The sequence below is a fragment of the Amphibalanus amphitrite genome, unplaced genomic scaffold, assembly GCF_019059575.1.
Source record: "Amphibalanus amphitrite isolate SeventyFive unplaced genomic scaffold, NRLGWU_Aamphi_draft 001544F_arrow, whole genome shotgun sequence".
Lineage (NCBI taxonomy): Eukaryota > Metazoa > Arthropoda > Thecostraca > Balanomorpha > Balanidae > Amphibalanus > Amphibalanus amphitrite.
In genome coordinates, this window is record NW_024883037.1 from 30566 (window position 1) to 44816 (window position 14251).

The following is a 14251-nucleotide window of genomic DNA, read 5'->3' on the forward strand; positions in this document are numbered from 1 at the left end:
ATGCCTTTATGTGTATTTTTCCCAGCAACTGGATGGGAAAGAAAGTATTCTGTAGACATTTGCATTGCAATAATTTATTATTTGGTCTTATGAGGCAGGTGAAAAACCTGCTCATACAATAGTGTCATAGCTGAACACCTGACAGGATGGAAGGTGCTAACTTCAGCGCCGTGCCTCCAGAGGTCTAACAGACCTCTCATATAAGATTTAGCCAACTACCAAGTTAAATCTGTAATCTAAAGTATGGGGCTACTTGCCCCAGGCCGTGGGGCGTTTTGCCCTGGGGTTGGGGCAAAATGCCCCATTTGCAGTTGCTTCACAAATCACTTCCTAGCTTGGAGTCCGATCATAAGTGAATGAATTTGAGGGGTGCACTTTAAAGTAAAATGTCCAAAGAACGCATTGAGCACAAATTTGGCCTTCCAGGTGATGTGGGACAAAATTTATGTAGCAAAATAAATTATCTGGGGCGTCTTGCCCCGGGCTACCCTACATATAGGGCGTCGGCGGTCGTGTCCAGACTCATTCCAAATTGTAAATGCTGGCGAAAGCTCAGCTTCGGTTTGGTGGCCTGAGAGTACGAAAATCGTTTGAATTTATTTATTTGTTTATTTATTTATTTATTTAGGTATTTATTATTTATTTATTTAACGTCAGTCGTCAATTAATCTTTCCACCCATGTGTGGCTGTTCCAGAGCCAGGGTCACCAGTTAACCCTATTCCGGGCGGGCTCTGAAAGGTTCGGAATCCTTTTCGACCCCCCCCCCCCTAGACCTCGAAAATCACGAATCGGAGCGACAAACGGTAAACGGCGTTTGATAGTTTGTTGAAAGCCCTACAACTTTTATAAATATCTTTTTAGGGTAAGGTCAATATTGAGGTCACTAGAGGTCATCAAAGATAGTGTTCGAAACAGGTACTTATTGTATTGTATTTGCCATCGTAGAGCGGTCCACTCAAAGTGTGGCTATTAAGCTCCGAGTCAAACATGGTCGCTGTCATGGATAAAAAAAAAACACACACACACACACACACACACACACACACACACACACACACACACACACACACACACACACACCTACACACCTACACACACACACACACACACACACACACGCACTCATACACGGTACACAGGGCTACCCCTGTGCTGTGGCGGCCACGGCTGTCGGAACGGTCACGTTCGGTGGAGATCCAGCAGGCGTCTCTTCACGGTACGTGAAAAACGCTGCTGGCTAAGCGGTGTCAGGTCACTCGACAGCCGGTTGTAGAGGGCAGGTGCCCTCGAGCAAAAGCGTCTCTTGCCGGTCTCGGTGTTGGACCTCGGCACGTAGAGCTGCCCGTCCTGCCTCGTGCGCCGGGACCGCCGGTCACCGTTGCACACGAATGCAGCCGCCAGTGACTCGGGCTCACCACCAGCAATCACCTTGTGCGCCAGACACAGTGTACGGTGGTCGGCCATGTGCTGAGCGGGCAGCCAGCCAAGTTTCCCGCGCAGGTCACTAACATGATCAAATTTTCTCTTTCCAAAAATGAATCGTGCAGCAAAGTTCAGTACCTTTTGAATTCTGTCAATGTTTTTCTTAGTGCCGTTGCCGTAGACGGAAAGGCAGTATGTGACCTGCGAGAGAACCAAGGCGGCTACAAGTGTCTTGATGACACCGACAGGCAGGACGTGACGGACATGTGACAGCGCGACAAGAGTACCGCTGCATCGCCTGCCGACGACACCCACGTGACTGTCCCATGATAATTTCTGGTCGAAAATAACGCCAAGATTTTTTACCTCGCGGCAAGGTACGAGGTCAGTGTTGCGGAAGGCAATTTTGATGTCTGGAAGGCCGCGCAAATTTTGACCTGTTCCGAGAGTGATGAGCTGTGTTTTGTTTGCGTTTACTTTAAGGGCGTTTGCGCAGAACCACTGATCCAAAGCAGTCAATGAGTTTTCCATGCTATGAATAACAGCCGAAAGTTCGTTCTTTTTGCCAGAGACAATCACCTGGGTGTCATCAGCGTACTGCACGACACCTGCACCCGCAGCGAACAGTGACATGTCATTTGCAAACACGGTAAACAAGAGGGGGCCCAGGGCAGACCCCTGGAAAACCCCCATCGAGTTCGGCATCGGCGGGGAGACGCTGGCAGCTCCAGTGTGGTCTCTGAGTGACACACTCTGGGTATGGCCTGTCAGGTAAGCTTTAAACCACTGAACATCCACACCGTGCAGCTCGAGTTTCCGAAGTAAAATGTCATGGTCGATAATATCAGAACACTTGCTCAGGTCAATAAGACATAAGAGGGTGATCTCCCCGCCGTCGGCAGCTGTGAGGATTTGGTCGGTTACGGTAGCCAGCGCGGTTTCCGTCGAATGGCGCGGACGGAAACCGTGCTGGCTGGGGGATAGGAGGTGGTTGGAGGATAGGTAATGGTAAAGCTGCCGCTGGACAACGCGCTCTACTAGTTTGGCGATGGTGGGGATGATGGAAATAGGACGGAAGTTGGAAGGATCGGATGGGTCGCCGGTCTTGAAGATGGGGTGAATGAGCGAATGTTTCCAGGTTGGAGGGTAGTCGGATTGGGTGAGACATGCGTTAATGATATGTAGGATGACATAGCCGACGGCGGGGAAGCCAGCCTTCAGAGCACGAGCACACAAACCATCAGATCCGCACGCAGGCGAGTTCCTCATGCTGTACAGCGCGATCGTCAGCGTGTCGAGGTCGATGGGAGAGACTGAGAAGCCGCAGGCCCCCACACGCGGCAGGCGGCAGGGCAGGTCTGCCGCGTGCTCGGCCGCACCGGCCACCCCCGCCGCCACCCTCGGCCCGACAGACACGAAATACTCATTCAGCGCGCTCGGTGATAGCTGTGGTGAGGTGACATCTCGCTTCCGGCCAGCAACAACACTCCGAATGTTGCGCCACACTGTGTGGGGTCCCTGCTCCCTGATACGGGACTCTATGGCCAGGCGCGTGTCGCGGCGGATGGCGGACCGGACAGATCGGTTCAGATCGCGGTATTCGCTCGAGTCACGGCCGAGGGTGCGCAGAGCGCCGCGGCGGCTCGCCATCAAGTCCTTAGTGGCGGCCGTGACCGGCGGGGCAGATGGGTTGTGAACCTTGCGGCTCCGTATCGGCGCGTGCTTGTCCAGAACAGGTATGTAGAGTGATAAAAAAGCTCGCCACTTCCCATCGACCGTCTCGGATGTAAAAAACGTCACTCCAGTCACAGCACTGTAAATCGAGCAGAAACGCACCCGAGTCTATCCTAGCGAGTGGGCGTGACCGCGACACTACAGTGTGCGATCGTGGACGGCGCGGCACACTGAGACTACAACTAACGATGCGATGTGGGCTAAAATCACAATGTTTATTGCGGCGCGGCGTTGCTACGTTAAGACGATTGACAATGAGAACATCTAAGAGCGATCTATCAAGGTCATCATACTTGATGATGACCTTGATAGTTCAACTTCAAAATTTGACCTAGGAAGGTCATAACATGATCCAAGAAGGCCACGCTTGATACCTACCAATCAACGCGTCATGACCAGGCAAACAGTTTGGTACCATTTACAAGTCTCAAGCACCATCATATCGTGATTTACTCAGCTAAATTAAAACTATTGATGACCTCACATGACCTCAGATGACCCTTCCCGGTGCCCCTGCAGTAAATGGCACCTGGGTCATTACAGATCAGAGAATCTGTCATAATCCTGGAAGAACTGGGTGGTTTTGACTCGTTTACTCGAAGCAGGACACTTTTCAATATTTCCCCATGGGCTTGTAATGTGAAGATCGCGACTCTGACATGACCTCAGGTCACAGATATAAGAATTCTGAGGTATACAAATTACACACACTGGTAGGTACTGTAATGAAGACCTGTAGAGAGGGAACCGCTCCGTGAAAAACTCTAACTCTTACGTGATTGCAACTTTTTCTGAGGTGGGGTCAACAAACCGGCTCTGGTGACCGGGCCTGACCTGATCAGGATTTTTTTTTTATGAAATGTGCGTGATGAATATTTAGGAATGGTCACCAAGCAGAATATAACAGAAATACAGAGCGCAACAGAAATAACAAAATATGCGTCCTTCCCCTAGCAAGTCATGAGTTCAAAACGAAATATCCACTATTCTGAAACACGTTCACAGAGCATCGAAGCGGATCCTGAATCTGTTGAGTCGGCGCCATGACAACCGACACCAAATATACGGTCATACACACGCATGTACGCACGGCTGACTCCGGTTGGTCATTTCCATAAACCTTGAAGTCGTTAGTGGACACACTGCACAATGCACATCCCACCATTAGTCGGAGTCACGGTGTGATGTGAAAACGTGCAGAGTGCAGACTTATTCATTCATATATTTTGCAAGATAAATGTCACCATTGAGAAAGCAACTAAAACGAAACGTTGTGTTGTTATGGTGTTTTAAATTGCATTACCTATACATGAATCAATTTGTCTAATTAAAATAATAAGGACTGCAGACTGTCCTGAAGTGCAGGAGGCATACGAGCGTGAAAAGATAAGTGATTTTATAAATAGCAAAAAATTGAATCGATTAAATCTCATCATGCTACTGATGAAACAAAAGCAATCTGCTGGTGGCATAACAATCATTAAGAGTGGCAAATAACTAGGTAAAAAGGTGGCTTGGGAGAAGTGGTGAGACATGTAGATTTAGAAGAAAAAGAAGTGGTGATAGAAGTGGTAGCGTTAAACGGTTAGATCACATCACGATACACTCAAAGCTTTGAGAGCTTCCGCCTACCACCCCATCCCCCAGCTTTGAGAAGATGCTGCCTACTGCAACATGCAGCGACGGCTGCAGCGCTCGGATGCAGGGTGGGGCACTTAGGCTGCACCTACAGAAAGTCGACTACAGCACGCCAGTCCTGACCCAGGCTAGTGAGCTGCCCATGAAAGCGTCGTTAGCGGTATTCAGTCACGGCGTCTTGGCTTGGAGCGATTACCGGTGCTAGTGTTACAAGTCTTTTGGCGCCCGTATGGTATTAGCGCAAAAAGTGGACTTTTGATGCATGCAAATGAGCACAAAAAGCAGGAACTCTAGATAACAGATAGAGGCAGTAGGCAAGTAGATAAATGCGCTCCATCCACTTATGTATAAAGACATGCACATGCTCAACTAGTTCAACGTTTGCTCTTCTATACGTGGAAACTGGCAGGCACCGTAAAACGTGACGTCACGACTCTGTTGAATGTGCACGCTGCACAGTGCACTGTGCACACCCAGCGGTGGGTGCAGCGTGCGTGTGCACGGTGCCTCATTGAGTAAGTGCACCGTGCACAATATCGTACGCTGCAGAGCGGTGAGAATATAGCCCGGCAAATGATCATCCGGTGGCTTGTTGAGGCGTCAAAGAAAGTGATTTATTGGTCGGTGACAATTGGTAGCGCTCTGAAATGTGTGACCGACCTTGCTGGGACTGTGCCCTGCTCAATAACTGGATTGGGGCGCGACTAAATGGGGCTGTAGCTCAGACACGATGGAATGAGATAAATGCAAAGAACGGTGCAAGGGATCCCAATTGAAGCGGCATCGTCCACAGGGATAGAAAATTAAGCAAGGCGAATGATCTGGCGCAGTCCTTTAAATTTATCGATGCCGTTTTCCAGTGCGAGAAAAATAACGGGACAATGGACATGAATATAACTATCAATTTCAACAGCAGGTGCATTATCTATATAGAAATAATTAGGCATGTTTATTTCTAGCTCTTGAATGTCCTGTCCATGGTTTTAACTTTTAGCACTTTCCCATCAAACTTTTTTATTGTTTATTTTAATGGGCCGATTCCCTGCGTTCAAACTTCGAAGGGTATCATTGCAAGACCATGAGATGAGAGGATAAGCAGGGGACATCGAGGGTCGACTCTCGACTGGTAAGTCGTAGCACTGGCTACTGAGCTCATCCCGGTGGGATATGGACATCCGGGGGACAGGCAGTCCTGCCTCTCGAGTGGTCCCCACTGTAGGGAAGGGGGGGGGGTAGGTACGCTCTTATTAGAGCGGTTATCTCCGGTTATTGGGCTAAGACTCTTTCAATAGTAGCGTTACCACACACACTTTTACTGGCCAGGTCTGCTTGATATGGATCTTTTTGCGCAGCATGCTGTAGAAACATGCATCAACATATAAAACTAAAATGCAGGGTGTCGGTAGCCAGAAAAAATGTCCCAACACTTATCAATGCGGCACGTCTTACAGTTTGTGAAATAAGCTCTCATTGACAGACTGATCGTGAGTTTTAGGTAAACATTTTGACAAGCGGCAATACCTATAACATCCAGCAGGTCTGAGGCCAGCACCCCACCGTGGCCCCTTGCCCCCTCCAACCGCCACCTGCCTGCCCCCTGGTGGTGGGCGCGGTAAACGGTAGAGCGCGGCCTGGGGCGCCGCTTTCAATGGCGCGTGCGGCAGTGCGCGGCGGGGGAGGCGGCGGCGGACAGCGGCCGGCGGCGGCGGGGGACGGGAGCGGCACTGACCGGCCAGGCGGTGGTCGGACGGGACGGGAGAGGAAGGTCTGACAGCGGGGAGCTGGCGCTGACTGAGCTTGAGCTGGTGCTGAAAGGTACTGGAGCTAGATCTGGTTGGCGCCGCAGTTGACTCGAAGCGGAACTGGACCTGAGCTGGAGTCGTCTTTCGGCCGAACTGGAGCTGGAAGTGGGTTGCGCTTGAGTTGGCCTGGAGCTGAACTGCAACTGGATCTGGGTTCAATTGGGTTGGCTCAGAGCTGAACTGGAGCTCACTCGGAGCTGAACTAGAACCGGCCGACAAATCTCAAGTGAACCGGTATTGAGCTGGACCATAGCAGTGTCAGCCACGAAAACCCACGGCGGAGCTTTTTAGCCGAAAACTCAGCTTTGCAAGATAAAACAACGGTCAACACTGGGTTTCTACACCCCAGCAACACACAAAAAAAGTGAATAAGACCACCCCGCCGGTGACCCGACAGAAGCGACTGTCGCCTATAGCGTCCTCGGCAGGTGAGACTCGGGCGGGTTGGAAGGATGAAGTAGAGAAAGGGACGTATGGGTAGAGAGGCTGGATGAAACAGTAAAGACTACTCTATTAACATTTGAGGGTAATTACTGCGTGTTGTTGCTGTCGAAACTATGTTGAATATCAAGAAGATTTGACAATACCTACAAACTCTATCAGAACTATATCATCTGTTGTCAGAATTGCCATTCTGTAAATCAGAACGACAATGTCATTCCTTTTTCGGAAACAGAATATCAGCTTCCTTTCGCATAACTCTATTCAAAAGGTGTTTTTAGTGCTGCGTTGAAGAGAATAATACGGATGACATTCTTTCAATAGTCATTTACATACAAATGCTCAACAGTTCAGAGATCTAAGCACTTTAATTCAGTTATCCCCGCAAGCGAATCCCGCTTAAGCTCTTTATTTGCCGTCAACTTAGCCGAGATAAGCCCAGTCTATGTATTTAATCAATTCCCTGTCTCTTAAAACACTGCGACCACACGATATTTCGAACGCAAACAAACAAATGGAAGCCAAACAAAGGTCTGTCGGGACTCTGTCTAGTGGAAAATTCTCCATCATGTGAGATCGAGCCAACCGGCGTGGCCGTCAACAGACTGCGTCGGGAAAATCGGCCCTGCCCTTCCCCTCCCTCCCCGAGGGAACGCCCCTGTGCCCTGTGTCTGACAGAGCTCAGGGTGGCCCCCGAGCTCCGGGGCAGGGCCCCACAATGAGATTGGGCCGCCCCGGCGCCGGCTCCGACCCCCCGGCAGTCCCGGCAGGCCGGGAGGGATTAACCGCCGTTTATTGCGATAAACCGCGATTGGGGACAATGCGGTGTGCTCTTATCAGATAACAGTGAACGGTGTTTGCCCATCTTTTGATGGTACAATGCTGCTTTTCGCGATTTCGCTGTTAATTTAGCTAACTAAATAGCTGTTATGGATCTAAACGTTTGTCATCAGCTTAAAGTAACAAATTACTTTACCATTTAGAATAAGTTTTTAACTTCTAATACCTACTGGAAGTGGGTTCAAAAATAATGCAAAGAATATGCAAATAGTCTACACAATTTGATAGCTATTGATAGCCAGATCGCATGCAAAAAAGCTAGTTTATAAGGTTAAGCGGAGTGAAATGTGAAAAACACTGCAACGCGCTTTGGTCCTTTGTTCATTTTGTGCGTTGGTTTACATATATTTGCCTCCTCGCTTGCTTCCGTTGCCATCCTCGAGATTCCATCTGCATGTTTGTTGCGTAATGCATTGTCAAATGTCAACATAACGGCGTAAAGCTTTATTTTAGTTCGATATGCTTTATTGAGTTCCATTGGAGTCCTGGTGAATGCATTTTGAGCATAAACGGACGTGACAGCAAGCACCCCTTGCTCATTTCTCTCCCTCCAGCTAATCACATAAGCCGTGGAATACCCATCCATTGACATGAACAGCTCTCACTATACCAGCTGCAGCTGCCGCACCTCAGTGGCGTTGGACAATATCAGTCCCGCGGACCCCACCCCTCCAGCCGTCCTCTTGTTTCCAAACGACGAATCACAGATGGCCCGAGCGGAATAGCGGTCCCCTCCTGTCCCCATCGAGTTTGTCGCTGGAGGGGGCATGGGCCGGTCGGTCGCCGGTGGCGGCAGATGTCCCACGTCGTGTAGAGCATGAGGACAGTCGGCGACTCGCGACAGTAGAGCGACACTAGGGCGACCGTCCAGCGACACTCAGGCGACACTCGGGCGACACTGGCGGCACTGCGGCCAGCGTAGGGCGTTTGCACTCAGGCGTGCAGGGTCGGCAGCCTTCTCACTCGCTCTGACTCGCGGTCGGTCTCTCAGCTCTGAGACTGCACGCCTGGCAAGACACGGGGACCGTCACGGGTGCTCGACGGACGGACGAATGGACGGACGGGTTTCAGACGCCGACGTGAAGTCGGTGATGGACGGGTCCTCTGCTAATGGTGATACGGATTGTGCTGTTGTGATAAGTGCTATTTAAGAGTTGCAGTGGTGATTGCTATCATAAACTGGTACTAAGATGGTGTATGATGGGAAGATGTTGGTGCGATGTGCAATGCAATGCCGTTTATAAACTCAACAAAGATGCGCTCAATTTATCAAGCGAACTGATCAGATAAGCTGTGAATTGTTGCAACTAACTTTATTTTATTCTGAGGCCGGGTAAAAACCCTCCTTTTTACCCATTTAAGGTCCCTGTTTATGGCAAAACCGGGAATGGCACCAAGAGCACAAAACTCTGTATTTGTTATTTCCTTGTAGTTTTTGGGATGATCACAATGTGCCATCAATCAGAGCTGCCTAACTTTTTGTGAACTTATGATTTTTCATGAAGAGCTGTAGAGTCTCATCAAAACGTACTAAGCTCATTCTCTGAATATTTTGCTCATTATCTCAGGAAGCTAGCTAAGCGTTAGCACACATTTACATTGCAGATCTCATTGTCCTACCAGACACTTTCCTGTATCTCTATAATTGCTCATTGTCGTGTCATAGTGCGCCGGTGAGGATGATATAACCCGTAGTTGCCAAACTGTGCAGTGTGCACAGTTACCGATCAGGCACTAACAGCCGGGAAGCACTCAAGCCTGCAGCGCCTGCCCTCAACAAACGCCACACCGTTAAAACACGCATCATCAGCTCCGTAGAAACAATCACGCAAGCATACATGTAAGTTTGCAAATGACCTTGCAATTGTATTCTACATAGGTTCTTCAACCTTCAGGACGATAAAAAGATATCAGCCGCTCCCGGAGTGAATATATTTTTTATTGCTCAAACACTTGGAAAGCTTTGTTTTTGTTCACTAACCTATTCTTACGGGAAGTCAATGTTGACCTCAACATGAAATATTTTATCATTGTTGGGGTCAATGATCGCAGGCACCTATGATTTCTCGCTGTCCGATAATCTCTGGCACAATAGTGGTTTCTTCTGATACCACCCTACCCTAGGGTGCCGCCTTCTCTGTGCGATAAGTGCTCTCAGGGGCTCGAGTTTCACAGCGTTCTTGGGACGTCGGCACTGCAGGAATGGTGTGTTATGGAAAGAGCCGAACAAGTATAAACACCATTGCGTGGTTACGAATCTCTCGCGGTGCTTTGTAAGAAAGATGAATGGTGTCTTGACGTCGGGGGCGGCTGGAGTGGGCTGTGGCTAATTTTGGCTGCGCTGGTATCACATCAAAGACCCGACGCATTCGCCGCCAATTAGTATGAAAGGTCCTGACCCACTATACCACAGCTATTGACTACGTGTCATGTGCAGTGTCTCTCGAATGGACACTGAGAGAGGCCGGAGTTCATCAATGCAGGGGCACAATCAGTAGGGATGCTGCCCATGTCAACGACCAGCTGTCGCTTTGAATCGCTCAGCTGTGCGTATCCAATTTATCAAGTTAAAGAAAAAGGGTTTCGCATATAACTAGCTATCTCGTATTAAATCAGATTGCGCATTGCGCACTATTCAATACACGTTTTCACTGTTCAAATAGATTAATGCACATGCATTTGCACTTGTTGCAAAGTGACTACAAAAGAAAACGTCCGAGTTCAGGTATAACATTTGGTCTCATCTCTCAATGAACAATATTGCGCACCATGTCGATGACATTTTCCGCTTGTTTCATCCATCGCCGTTGGATGACAATGGGCCGCAGAAGTGGTTCGCCGTCGTTACAATTGATATCGCTGCTCTCAAATAAGTCTCGGGACGATCGGAAGCGGCCGGATTAATTCACTCTCTGTCAGCGGGGCTCGTGTTTCACCGCGGAGACGACACCGGCCGGCCGGTCGGCCCGTCCCCTGGGAGACGGTTCGCAGCGGTCAGCGCGGGCTCGAGGGGGAGTTTGAGGGACGAGACTGAGGTCTGAGGGGTTGCGGTCGGGGAAGGGGTCTGAGGGGTCTGGGAATTGGGGATGGTATCTTGTAGGCTGAGAGTGGAAATGCTGTGACTGGGGAACGGAGGGGAAGGTGACTGGATTGTGAAAGGGAAGTGAAACTGGAAACTGAAAGGGACCACGACCATGGGTTGGATGAACCTAAGCCAGTTTCAGCCACTGCGCGCAGTGACTGATGCTGTGTCGCTCTTCAGCAAAGAAGGAAATCATGAATTGTCTGAAATCTTTCAACACACATATCAATTAACTTCATTTTGCGGCACATATTTCGAAGAGTTATAGCGAGAACATGACTAAGCCGCTGTCTACGCTTCGAAAGGGTCGGAAGACGCAGCGATGTGAAACATCAAGAAAATCTGGCATTGTAGTGCCCCGTAATAAATGACATCGTCTGACAATTGGTTTACGATAGTTGCAAATCATGCGAAAGGCAGACACAACTAGTGATATTGCGAACAAATGTGGAAATCCATCAAACATAATTGCGCTATGACAAGGTTGAACAGATATGCGCCACTAAAATAGTCCGCAACTACATTCACCGATAATCTCCCGATTTGTTCTGCTAAATTTGTAACGGCCTTGTCAGCTAGAGGCTTTCCGTTAGCATGTGTGGGTAAAATGATATAAGGTGGTTTGTTAAAATGAGATGAAACCAACAGATCAAAAAGGCATTCTGTGATGCATGATAAATGATCAAAGTATCAAACCAAATACACTATTTGGGATGCAAATGAGGGCAGTACTGGGCTTTATGCGTGTTTACGTGCAAAGTGGGGCCCGCTGCTGGTTTAACCAGCCGTCATTCATTTACTCTTATGTCACACCAGCTTTGAATGCTTATCATTCAACGGCAATCAGTCTGGCCATTCTTGGGATATATAAACAGCTCATGCTCATGCACGTGCGCACGTGCAGTGGTATTCCAACCGTGACACAATGATTCGTCCTTTAAGTGCTAAACGATAGGCCAAGTTTCAGGACAGATGGTCTATTAATTGCTGAGCTATTGTAAGCGGAACAATTATACATCTCTTATGTTCATTTCAAATACATACGTACAACGTTAAAAAATAGATCCACCGCAATACGCAGATATCAAGGCATTGTCGCTGTGCTCAACCGTTGCCAAGTCAACACGGCAGACTCGTTAATTGATCTCGTGCGTATGCCAAGTGTCATCCAATAAGCAGCTCTCCTGTTCAACTGCCAAGAGCCATTTCTTTATTATTCGGCGTCCTCTCCAAGAAGCGCTAACCTCTCCCGGCTGAATCCAATCAAATGAGTGACAGTGCCTCCTTCTAATTAGATATTCAGCTCGACTTTTTATTAGGCGGTCGGCCGGCGGAGGGACTCGGTTGAGTGGGGTCTTTGTGAGTACACAGCGGCTCGCCGGCAGTTCCGCTCGGCTCTGTCGAACCGCCGCCATGTCTCGCGCGAACAATACATCGCTAATGCAATGAAGGCGCCGGTCGAGCGGCATCGGCGGCAATTTTCCCGTTCGGTCGTGGCTGCAATCCTACCATCGGACAGCCACGCCGGATTTAACCACGCGGCCGACATTCGCAGGAAGTTTGCCCCACATTGGGCCACTTTTATTGGCCAATTGAGGCGGCACCGATGGCCGCGGGAGCTATAAGAAATTAACATAGCTGCCACAGGGAGACAGAGGGCTGGTGGGAGAATATTGGGTCATCGGACCTCTTCCAGTCTTATGTCTCTCATTCGGGGAAATGTCTGGAAGTGGAATCCTCTGAGCTGCTGCGGTACTGAGCACCAGCACGGAGAAGTCTGGAGGATGTGCAATCTTATCCTCTCTGCTCCCTCCCCTCTTAGAGACGTCAGATATCTATAGCTACTGCCTGGCGCTAACTCGCCGGCCTTTGTTTCTTTCTATTGTTGCATATAAGGCTCACGGCTCGTGGTGCCCTTTCCCCGCGCTCTGAAGTGTCAGATACATGAGTAACTATATGTATAGCTTATGTCTGAACACCTCTAACCCGCCGTTCTTTTTTCTTTCTCTTGTTGCATATAAGCTCACCGCACCACGAGCCCGCGACAGCCGCCGGTCAGCCACCCGTACTTGCCGACTAGGATTTATTTGACGGATACGTGGCCTTTCTGTCAGGAGAGCAGGTTTATGATCAGAGCTGTCATATGCCACTGCCGCACCGCGCGGTGAAATTGTATTGCGTCTCTGGCTTCAAGGAATATGGTTCAAATTTGTTACTGCAAATGAAGGGTAACATCGGTCTAAGGCGTACGCCTCTCCAGTGGTTATTTTTAATAAGTGTTCGGGTGTTTCTATGGAGGCTGCCGTTCAGCGTAACCAAAGCTGCAGTTTTGTGAGAACACGATTGGGAACTGTGAAGCTCGCAATAAATGTTTTTCACTTAGCACCGCCAGCAATTAACTTTTACCGCCGGTCAAGCCAAGTTTGCAGATCATCGCTCTCCAAAGCAGCTCGTAGCGTCTCGTAACCATCCAACTTTGGGAGGCGCCCCCTACCACCCCCGCTCGCTGGTACCCCTCCCCCTCCCTGCCACCCCGCCCGGCGAGGTGGCACGAGCCTCTGTTTGGAGCTCCTTCCTCACACTGACCGGTGGGCCCACTGAGTGGCCCCCACATGAATCACGCTAATCTAATCAGGGTGCTATTTCAATTTTCCAAATGCCCCCGTGTTTGGTTCATTGGCAGTGGCGGTGAGAATTACCCCCGTGGCCGCAACAAGGCCGGTTTAAAGTCGATCTGGACGCCGGCTCAGTGGCGGGCCTCATTTGTTTCCGGCTGTGAAAGAAGCCGAGCGATGGTCGGCGCCGGCGCCGGTCAGTCAACTCTCCCGCCCGCCACATTTATCGCCGGTTCCATTGTCTTGCGTCCATTAGTGGAGGTGAACCATTCGGAAAATATAGCATTATTAGCTGTCCTGGATGATTTTTGTCGGTCGGTATCTTTAAAGGGCTTAACACATGTAAAATAGTTTCAAGCAATTGGTCATTGTGCGAAGTTTCAAATGCTTTTTCATGTTAGCTACATTTCTTCTCAGCGGTTTTAATCGGGACATGATCATTGATCATCTTAATAATGCTAGAAACGAGGTATGCCTGGATGCAGTCCTGCAGCTTGTGCACAAAATAGGAGCCTTGCCTCAAGGTCAAATGCTGAAGTGCACGTTTGTGTAAATATGCAGCCGATAAACGGTCGTTGTTGGCTGAGCCGGGGAAGAGTCACGTTACAAACTGACCGGTGCCGATCGATTCGTCGCGGTGTGCCGCATTGATTGGTGGAGGGACGAGCGCGGCTG

The 14251-nt window shown here is 49.4% G+C and overlaps 1 protein-coding gene across 1 annotated transcript in view; it reads left to right on the plus strand.

The window, feature by feature from the left end:
- Positions 1-6437: 6437 nt before the first annotated feature.
- The window catches only part of LOC122373743 (opioid-binding protein/cell adhesion molecule homolog), a 40990-nt gene continuing 33176 nt past the window's right edge, over positions 6438-14251 (plus strand). The window contains exon 1 of the mRNA XM_043352096.1: positions 6438-7026. The gene's annotated coding sequence lies outside the window, so the exon portion shown is untranslated. The remainder of the gene's footprint in view (positions 7027-14251) is intronic.